Here is an 8,987-nt window from a genome sequence, read left to right as displayed (position 1 = left end):
CCTGTTGCTGGGATTGTGACTGAAGAATAGCTTTGAACTGAAAGGTAGGCTATGTCTTGTAAGTTGTCGCTGATAACGCTAATGAAGAACGGATGAACACTGTTGGCTTGATGCTCGTAACATTGCACGATGAGTCAGCTATATCCACATGGAGTTTTATAGCATGATGTCAGCACTAGATGTCTCTGCCGGCTCCATCTATGGAGCTCCAGATCAGTGGTTTTCAACCAGTGGTCCGGGGACCACCAGTGGTCCTTGAGGGTTTTCCAGGTGCGCGACATACTAGCGTCATCACCAGGGGGTGTATTTGTACATGCTACAGAAACAGGAGATAGGCTCCTGCCCTATGGGCCTCATGACATCATGGCTCGGCAAGGCTTACTTACTTACTTACTTACTTACACATTTAGAGAATGTAGAATAATTGCTATTTTGATAAACGTTTGCATGTTACTGTATCTCTCCTAATAATACCAACATCGATACAGCATGGAATTGTTAAAACAAAATATTCTTTAGTCTTAGGTCCGAGAGGCTAACTGTCATCAAATGGTGGTCCGTGGCTCAAATGACTAATACATAATGGACCTGGACATGAAAAGGGTTGAAACCCACTGCTCTAGATCAACCACACCCACATATGGGGTTTGTAATGTCTGACTTAGATAGGTTACTATTTAGATACGTCGGATAGCTCCACATATACTGTATATTCAGTGGGTAACTATGGCAACCTTTCAGGTACCCATATGGCGTGGAAGTGAGTGAAGGCATTTGTTACAACCGTCCCCAGATTTCCCGGAAATCCTCTCCATCAAGAAGGCTTGAACGGAATCCATCAGCCATTCGGGCCACCCAGGGACGGACAGACAGACAGACGGACAGACAGACAGACGGACAGACAGACAGACAGCGTCTGTTTATTGGCAGCTTTGCCAAGCTGTAACAAGCTGTAAAAAGCCCCTTCCCTGTGCATGTGACGCTGCACTTACACTCATCAAACACCTTTCATTTCCAATGGAAGTCACATGGTTTGACCAAACAAAAATGTTTGATCAAACCAAACAAAAATGTTTGGTCAAACCATGTGACTTCGTTTGAAAATGCATTGGAGCAAGTCATTAAACACAAGACACCAGACAGACACAACTAAGACAGGTGTCTGATATGTGCGAGTGAGCAGCACTTACTTTTTAGTCCCCAAGAACACACTACACACATGCTCGATTTGCTCATGCATTTCCTTGTTTTCCAGACACTCATGATAGTGACTGTCGCTAAAAGGCACATCGTGATCATCGCGTGTATGTGTTCTATTGTTAGCCCACAGATAAGAGGCCCGTTTACTGCAGCTGTCGCTGCTGCTGTGCTGAATAACAGTAGCTAATATAAAGCTGCACTAGGGCGTCGACTCTTGTTTTAGAAACATTTGCCAAGTGTGAGTCACCATTATCTGCATGGCTGCTGTCAGTGTCAGTCATTAGTAAATCAAATTCAAGTTAGAGACTCTTGTTAGTTTATTGTCCTTAAAAAACGTATACCAACACCAGCCTGTTGTTGTCTGTCTCCATCTTTCTCTCTGTCTGTGGAGGTAGTTTTGTCTACATTCTTATAAGAGCACGCAGGGGGATTACATAAGTCACCATGACATGGCAGACAAACAAAGTTCCACCCATACCATACATTCCATTCACCAGGGTGTCATCGCTGTTAAACAGGCTCCTATGTGTGTGTGTGTGTGTGTGTGTGTGTGTGTGTGCGTGCGTGCGTGTGTGTGTGTGTGTGTGTGTGTGTGCGTGCGTGTGTGTGTGTGTGTGTGTGTGTGCGTGCGTGCGTGCGTGTGTGCGTGCGTGCGTGCGTGCGTGCGTGCGTGCGTGCGTGCGTGCGTGCGAGCGAGCGTGCGCACACATGTGCATAAGTGCGTGTTATCAATTTGGCTCGTAGCCCATACGCGTCTCCTTGGTCTAATAGTGACGAAAAACAAGCACGACAGCCCCGTCATGCATCACCTTTGACCCACATCACATGAATGGGATTACAGTGCAACCAACTAAAGGCTGTAGATAATTCACTGTTTTAGATGTAGAAATTGTTTGCCTTTTCCCATCTGTATACTGTATATATAGCCTACATGATGTAACATCATTCTAGAAGTCTATACTGTGTGCGTAGTGTAATCAGTAATGTGTATAACGTTCATTATGCCATGCCCATTTTTGTTCCAGGATCAAAAATGTGGCACATTCTACCAAATTGTATATCCTACCACGCGGCACCTCATGTACAGTATATTTATTTTGTCATTGTATATTTGTCATGGTTGTCTCCACCAGGCCGAAGGCATGGGGAGAGAGCATGTTTTGCACTCCGTCCGTCCGTCCGTGTGTCCGTCCTCGTGTCTGTCCGTCCGTCCGTCCGTGTGTCCGTCCTCGTGTCCGTCCGTCTGTGAAGAGCTAATCTCACATCAATGCATCAGATGCGTTGTAAATTGTAACTAAGCTTAGCTTGTAGATCAGCTGTTTTACAAAGAATACAATATATCTTACAAGGTTATTATAAATTGACTAAAAAATGTTTTGCGCTGAGGGCGCTCGGGTGGCGCAGGCACAGGCAGTGGTAAAGTCCCTGACCACCACCACCACGAAGGTTGTGGCGGGTTACTTATAATCCACCATGGTGCAACCGGCTTTTTAGGGTGATATTGGTCATTGTATGTACTGCCAGGGGCTGGGGAAGCACCTGTCAACTCAACGGGGAGGAGATGGGCAGGAGGAGTAGAACGAACGGCTATATATCCTCCTGGTGGCCGGGGGCTCCTCACTGGCAGGTCAGTCAGTAAGATACAACAGCAGTGATGACACAGAATGTGTATGGTGAGGAATCAATTGCCATAGGACTAAATAGGGTATGCGCATGCTTAAAGTGAATGGCACATCGAGTGGCAAATTGAGTGGCAAAGCAACAGGCAAAGTGAGTTAACATTGTTTAATGTTTGTTTAATGCAATCAGATAGGACTTTTCTGTTTGGATGCACGGGCTGTCAAGGCCAGAAAGTAGTTTTTTGCCACTCACTAGACATTCCTGCATAACTTCCGGGTTTGATGATGATGTCACGCGCATACCCTCTATTGGGGAGAAAAAGGGGAGGAAATTGGCTACTACGAAATGTAGTGAAAAAAAATACAAAGGTTTTATTTTGACTTGCTGATGAATGCAAGCATCTGGAAGGTATAGCTGCAGCCCTAATCTAAAAGTGCAAACTTTTTTATCCCTGCCATGCTTAAGCCTTGTGTAAACCAGTTGAGCTTAAACAATCAACCACACTCCTTTGATCCTCTTTGAACTGCAAGCAGGTCGATAGGAGGACGAGGCCTGGCAATATTTGCATTGAGATTATAACGCTGAAGCTTGTCATGCAATAACAAGTGTTACTGTAGCCTAGAGTAGCTATGATGACTCCATGTAAGCAAGACCACAGTGGCGTGTGAAGGACTGTGATGCAATCACAAGTAGCAGACAGTCTCTATCTCTGTCTCACCCCTCCCCCACGCTCACAAATTAACACTGACACTAACTAACATTTGCGTGCTGTGCATCCACGCACACACACGCGCGCACGTACACACACACACACACATGCACGCACGCGCGCACGGCACACGCACTGTAACATCAGAGAACCCCATGACCCCAAGTAGACTTTGTCCTCCTTTATCACCAAGAGAGTCCTCAGAGGGCCTCCAGTATTAACAGACACGTTCATTTACATTGCAGAGAGATAACACACACCATTACATCACAAACACATAGCCTGGAATACTGAAAGTCAGCCACCGCCACTCCCAAAGACTGAACTCAGCGTTAAACAACCATGAGCATTTCTGTATAGAGGGTATATGCGTGCGTGACATCATCATCATGCGCGCGTGACATCATCATCATACCCGGACGTTATGTGGGAACGCCTACTGACTGAGTTGCAAAAAAAACTACTTTCTGGCCTTGACAGCTCATACATCCAAAGATCTATCTGATTGCATTAAACGACATTAAAGGTATATTCAGTGATTTCACTTAATTCAAATATATACTTTTTTGTTTTGTTGTGATAATCCTCCCTACTATAGAGTGTGTTGACCATATAAGGAGTTCCTCCCTGTCCCCAGTTAACCCCTGGGGTCAAAAAAAACGTATGGTTTCGTTTTTGGCTAGGTGCGGACCAGCCGTCATCCAATCAGGATAGAGATGGGCCTTCTGCCAATCATGATCGAGCGGGGGCGGGCCTTGGTGTGCGTGCTGTTGGCCTGTTGCGTGTCCCACTGTAGTGCGTGCATGTGCACATCTTGTTACCGGGGCAGACCGGGTTTTTTTCAAATCACCCAAATCACTGAGTCCTTTAAACTCACTTTGCCCTCTCGATTTGCCACTCACTTTATGCATACTCTCCCCTGTCAGGTGAAAAGAAGCAGCTTGGACTCCTCATGCATAGAAGGAGGCATGAGGTCAGTCCGCTGCCCCCCCAGGTTGGCAGAGGAAGTGTAGTGCCCAGGATTACATTAGATAATTGGCACTGGGTGAAAAAACTGGGTTGCAACATCGTGGAGAAAAAGTTATAAGGAAAAACTTTATGCATGCGCATACCAGACTGGTCTCAAACCTGCGGTAGAAGAATGATTAGGAAATGTAGGCGTAATGACACATTGCGCAGGACCGTGTGGCGTGTGGGCAGTCTGCCCGTGTTGTGACAGCCATAATTTAACCCCTTGAAAAGACAAAGAGTTGCTAATGAGCCGCAGTGGAGGTCCCCCCAGGTAAAGAATTGGGTAGCGGGGTGTTTTGAGGACAACATGCACTCCACTCCTCCAGAATGCAATTATGCAAAGCTCATCATTTATATTTTTCACTTCATCACTGGGGTTTGTGTGTACGTGCGTGTGTGCGTGTGTGTGTGTGTGTGTGTGTGTGTGTGTGTGTGTGTGTGTGTGTGTGTGCGTGCGTGCGTGCGTGCGTGCGTGCCATTCTTTGATATCCCCAGTGGTTTGTGTATGTGACTGCGGGCGAATTACTCACCCGTACTCACCCGTTTACCATGTATAAGAATAGATGTAGGCCTAACTATATTCAAACAATGGATTAATTCTGTATGGTTCTTGACAGGACAAAAGTAATGTACTGTTGATAAGAATTTTATACCACTGGACAGTATTTGTCATTGTTCCAATAATAAGCAAATGGACCCTTATAGATCTTTAACTCTTAAGAGTATAAAATGAAACCCAATGGGCCCTTAAGGGTCCATCTGGTTTCGTTTTACATTCTCAAGAGTTAAATTATTGTTAAACATCTGCATTACTTAAGTTAATTTACAAGAAGTCTACACAATTAGAGAATGTAGAAGAATTAGTTTGATCAACGTTGGAAAAGGGGTGAGTTATCCAGTTACCCTGCAGGCTACTTCATTCATCCAATCCGCTTAACCGAGACTGTGAAAAAACAGAGAGAATCAATGAACAACATCATGTCGACTCCTTTTGATCATGGCATTTCTCTGTGATGCAACAAGACAAAACCTAGAAGGAGCAGAATTGCGTCAAGGAATGTAGCTTCATCAAAGCTGACAAAGCCTGCTGTGCTGCATGAGTGTACTCAGTGACCTTATAAATATGTGACCAACTCTAACCTAGAAGACAAGACAAAAACAGACTAATTAATTGGTCCTCTGGCGCTTTGTTTTTGTTTCGTTTTCAATTTCAATTCATTGTTGGCATGAGAAAATATACGTTTAACACTGCCAAAGCAAGGTAAAGGTAGCAGCTCTGTTTACATGTGCAGTAGGTCTCACAGACATATTCTGCTCGTACAGATTTACTAAAGATAATATGTTATTCCGAAAAAGAAAAAAGATATACAATATTTGTTGCTAGAACAGAAATTCGTACACAGACTTAACCCATTAGGACTATACGGACCTTTTTCTGAAAAATTCAAATTTGTATTCAAAATTTTCAAGAATGTCACGTTGCTATATACTGTACATAGCAACAAGAACCCCAAAAGGAGTTCCCTTCCTGAAGGGTAAAACACCAAAAGGGGTTCCCGCCTAGAATGGGTAACAACAGATGTTTGACAGGAAAAATCCTTGACAGAAGTTGACACGCCATTCTCCCATTGATTGACAGCTTCTAAGCGCACCTGAAACATAGCAGCATGCAGTGCCCCTTTTCTGGGGGCAATGAGTCTATTGATAATGTTTTAGTTATAGTCAGCGTTGAAGTGTGACTATATACCTCTAGCAAGACTCAGCGTGCTGCAATAACAGGTTAAAGAATGTCGCAGAGTGAGTTGGTTGGTTTGTTGGCAGCACATGTACAATTAAAATACAATCAATCAGTCATTAAATTAAAAAAGAAAATATATATTTTTTATATCTATGTGCCAGTCATTCTTACTGCCCCGGGGTAGGTCTGGTGTGCTGGCCGGGTGCCAGATGTGGTGATAGATGTCTTGCGCAATGTGTTGCAAAAGGAGAAACAAGAGACAATTTCCTGCAAAAGAAATCATGTGTGCACGTGCACACAGAACACATGCACAGACATAAATGCATTATTACACGCACGCACGCGCGCGCGCACGCACGCACGCACGCACACACACACACACACACACACACACACACACACACACACACACACACACACACACACACACACACACACACACACAAAGAGACACACAAACTCAACTCATGGTGCAAATAGTAGAAGCAAGCACTATGGCACACAGTCAGACTACAGACAGAAGGAAAAGGAACCACAAACATGTTAAATACATATGTTTTGTTGTTTATTTATAATGCTGGGCGATACCTCCTGGCCCTTCCCCCTCCCTCCCAGACTGAATGACGAGAACTGGTCTCGGAACAAATCGCATTTGCAATTCGTGCTCTAGTGTGGCAGTCATATGACTTTTGGGTTATGTGAAATGACTTGTGACCTGTCAAGTAAACAACGGGGGAGAAAGAAAGAAACCTATGTGGTTTGTCCTCTTATGTCATCACATCACATCCTATTGTGTTTGTGTGCTGCTGGGACATGTGACTGCATGGCTACACTTATACAAGGATGTGATTATTTAATGACTATATATGTATCACAGGTCACAGAGCCCACCCAGAAAGTCCTTCACATCTGAAGACGGCATCAAATGTACAGCCATGCCATCAAGTTTTTTTTTCTTCTTTTTTTCTCCTTTATTTTTTTCAACAAAGCATGGCATATTGCTTAATTCCAAACATCAAAAATACTTATAACACGCACAAATAAATCGCATTAAACAGTGCTGCAGAGCGGGTCTTGCCGCAACCCTATCGATGTTTAGAATTAAGCTGGCATATTACCCTATTCTGCTGAATATAAAATGGAATGGAAATATCATAAAAAACAAGGTCGTATTATAATCGGGAACTAGACTATTTGTTCTTTTTCCACAAATGAGTCTTGAAAAATGGAAGTCGTCTTATATAATGGAAGTATTTTTAACAGTTTGCAGAATTACAGTACATTTCAAGCACAATTCAATACAAAAACTGTTAACTGTGGACCGTGGACGACACCATAAAGCATTACACTTGTTTACAATAGGGGCCAACATTTTCATTTTCATCAGAACATTTAGAGACGTACAAATATAAACTTCTATATAGGCTCGTTTTATATTTATGGGACACAATTGTCCATTTTGAGTGCATAAATCATATATATAGCATATAGCATAGAATATCTCTACGTTATTTTCTAACTCCTGGCATTAATGTGAAGAGTTTGGGACACGTTTCACTCTCTCTGCAGTGTAGTTAACCCACCCCCTGTGGCCTGACGATTACGATTCACACCACAGGTCAGGAGGAGAGAGGATTACATTACAGTAGGATCTGTTAACTGTACCATCTGCTTTGAATTGACTTTCAATTAACAGGGAAACGTGCTGGAAGTGTGGGTGGGTGGGGGGTCAACACAGGACAAATGACATAATGTTTCTAGTGTCAAAACAGGTGATAAAGGTTGAAATGCGATTTAATCAGTCAAAGGAGTGTGTGTGTGTGTGTGTGTGTGTGTGTGTGTGTGTGTGTGTGTGTGTGTGTGTGTGTGTTGACACCCAAACTTCCCCAGTGTGTGATCGTTTAATCAGTTGGCTGTTGGCCACAATAGTACACTTCAGGACAGACGAACCTATATGCTGAGTACAGCAAACTCTGTAAAGGCTGTAGCTGTCTAATCAATACATTCCAGAGATTCCCAACCTATGGAACAGGGCATACTGGTGGTGGTGGGGCCATGAGGATATTGCAAATGGGCCCCCAAATAATTGAAATAAAGGTAATGGGTCGCACAAACGAAGACAAAGGCTGGATAGCCGAAACGTTTGTCTTCGATCCATCATGCAAGAATAAAAAACTAAAATTCAGTCTTGGTGTGTGCGACCCGGGTAACGGGTAATGCACCATATGTCAGAGCGCAGTGGTCACAAGAAAAAGCCCCCAAATAATTGGCAATCATTTTCTTGTATGGATAATAACATAACATTAGGAGTTAATTTGACCTATTCCCAGAGGTGGCAACCCTGTTGAGGACAGATGTCGCCTGCTCAGACTAACAATGGGGGGAAGGTGCTCAATGCAAACTAACCACAACACCACCTCTTAAGATGGTAACACATTTCACACCCTGGCTGCTTTGACATGCATGCCATGGATGCAGATTTAAAGAGCTGCTACCATCTTAAATCAGAGGATTTCTTTTGCTATTTAAATAGTCTTGAAAAATTTGTCCCAAAGTGACTGGAAAGAATTGCTGCTATTTGTTTAAAAAAAAGATAAGCTTTATACCCTGTATAACATGTATATAACGAGACAATGTGACATACCTCTGTTTACAAAATGCTGTACCAACTGTATATACTTTCCCCATTTTCAACTGTTTTTATATTGA

Source organism: Electrona antarctica, assembly GCF_951216825.1.
Source record: "Electrona antarctica genome assembly, chromosome: 21".
Lineage (NCBI taxonomy): Eukaryota > Metazoa > Chordata > Actinopteri > Myctophiformes > Myctophidae > Electrona > Electrona antarctica.
Note: the sequence above shows the minus strand (reverse complement) of the source record.